The sequence below is a fragment of the Hevea brasiliensis genome, chromosome 5, assembly GCF_030052815.1.
Source record: "Hevea brasiliensis isolate MT/VB/25A 57/8 chromosome 5, ASM3005281v1, whole genome shotgun sequence".
NCBI lineage: Eukaryota > Viridiplantae > Streptophyta > Magnoliopsida > Malpighiales > Euphorbiaceae > Hevea > Hevea brasiliensis.
In genome coordinates this window covers 97,701,862-97,704,157 of record NC_079497.1, presented here as the reverse complement: position 1 = coordinate 97,704,157, position 2,296 = coordinate 97,701,862, and the positions used below count along the sequence as shown (strand labels likewise).

Genomic DNA, 2,296 nt, shown 5'->3' with positions numbered 1-2,296 from the left:
ATTTTATTTAAAAAAAAAATGAAAATAGAACCAGTATGTTATGAATAGCACATAAAGACTTCTTAAATCAAATTGAGTTCAGAAAATGTGATAATCACATACTAGGTGCTTCGGCAAGCCGTGTAGCACGCCTTGCTCGGCTACACTGTAGAAGGGTAAGGGGTGTTACATAAGTGCTATGTTTATAAGGCCTGAGGATTTAGATCTACTGGGTTGGTCCTCCAGGGCATTTACTGCTATGGTTTTCCAAAATGTAATCCTAATGTAAACTGTCCTATTTACAGGGATTTCTTAAAATCCTTCATTGTAAAACCCAAAGATTGAATTGAATTAGTCCATGTTCATTGCCTTATCCATCCCCATTAATCAAAATTCTATTTGTCCCCTTTCTTCTCTAATTCTTGGCCAAAGGGTGGTTTTGTAACTTCCTAGAAATTCTAAAGTGAGGTCTCTATAAGTTGGGTATTTGAGTGTGGCAAATGTAGTCCACCTAATGTTCTTCAAGAATTGGTTTACTTATTCTTTAACCCTAGCTGGTCTAGCAAATCTTCAATAAGATACTTGGTAGAGAATACCTTTCTCTTGGAGAGCTGGACACATCAGGCTTTGTGGTTGACATCACAAAATGGCCATGCCAATTCCAAGTCTTGTTCTTATGATAGGTTCCACTATATGTTGGGCTTAGGGAGCAACTTCTTCTCTTCTTTGGGTTTGGTACATTCTTTACTTTCTTAGGGAGAGGGAATTGGTTCCCTTGCTCGAGAGGTTGATGCATGGCCTACACTCACTTGGCGAGTGCCATTGGTGAAAGAATATTAAATTATAAGGTTAGGGTTTTCAGAGAGATTTGTGATAAGGAAAGAGAGATTGAGAGTTTTAAAAGAGAAAAGATGGGTCTTTGAGGATTAGGGAAGCGAGTTTTAGTGTTTAATTAGGAAAGAGGGCCATTTAGCAAGCTGGTGCAACATTTTACATGAAAGGCCAGGTTTAAAATTGTGACTTGTATAAAATTGCATTGGGCGGTATAGTGGTGCACAAGTACCCTCATGTAACATTCTACCTAATTTTAACTTGCTTCGTTTAGTTCTTGCATGGGTTACATTAGCCATGCAATCTTACACAGGGCATCCTGTGTAAACTTTTATAGCTACTTTGTGATTATGTCTTTGATGATTCAGCTGCACGAGCCATGCAATGGTGCACTGGGTAGCCCGTGTAACTTGCCATAGCTAATATTTTGGAAATTTTTGAGTTCTCCTTACTACATGGCTTATTTAGAGTTATATGGGGTACCTCGTGTGTAATAATCGGGCTCCAACCACTAGAGGAATTATCCGCTTTGGCCATAAGCCTCATGGTTTTATCCCATAGGTGGAATGGAGAACTTCCCAGGAGGTCACCCATCCTAGGATTTCTTTCAAGCGAGCACGCTTAACCCTGGAATTCTTCTAACTCTCCAGGCCATTCCACCAAAAGGCGCCTCTAGTGATTAGTTCCCCCATCTTATATATCATTACTTTTTGAACCCAAGACCATCTCTGCAGCTGCGTGTTGAGCGCAAATCAAACTATTCTTTCACCTTTTACTAAAGAATACCATGTGCTCGTCACAAACAGCAGCATACGCTAATTTTTGGACGGTTCTAACTCTTTTAGAGTTAGCCCATTAAAAGAAAGGTCCCTTAGGCAAATCCCACATCGGCAAAGCACGAAGATGGTCTTGGGCTCAAAAAGTAATGATATATAAGATGGGGGAACTAATCACTAGAGGCGCATTTTGGTGGAATGGCCTGGAGAGTTACAAGAACTCCAGGGTTAAGCGTGCTCGCTTGAGAGAAATCCTGGGATGGGTGACCTCCTAGAAAGTTCTTCATTCCACCGATAGGGCAAAACTGTGTGGCTTACGGCCAAAGCGGACAATTCCTCTAGTGGTTAGAGCCTAACCGTTACATCGTGTAACCTATTATTTCCAAGCTTTTTGCTTTTCAGGTGATTTTTCACGACCTATCAAGAAAACTCATTGATTTAGCAATTAAAATGCATAATGGCACCTTTTTTTTTTTTACTTTATTCCTATTTGCATATGTATCCTAGAGGAAAATATTTTGCTATTTTGCATGTGATGCATAATTAATGGACATGAATTCATTAGGATAACATAGAAAATATATCAAATAAAGTTAAGGAAATGTCCTTGTTTGGAGTTTACTACCTTTGTGTGGTTTTGCCCGATTATCTAATCCTCTTTCCTTCTTCTTGCTCTTATCTTTTAACCAGAAATAGTTCAAGAAAAAAAT

The 2,296-nt window shown here is 39.2% G+C and overlaps 1 non-coding gene across 1 annotated transcript; it reads left to right on the top strand.

Annotated features, from left to right (window-relative positions):
- Positions 1 to 1,542: 1,542 nt before the first annotated feature.
- On the top strand, positions 1,543 to 1,659 carry LOC131180369 (U5 spliceosomal RNA). The gene has a single exon (XR_009149145.1). It is a non-coding gene; the product is annotated as a U5 spliceosomal RNA (small nuclear RNA).
- The last annotated feature ends 637 nt before the right edge of the window (positions 1,660 to 2,296 follow it).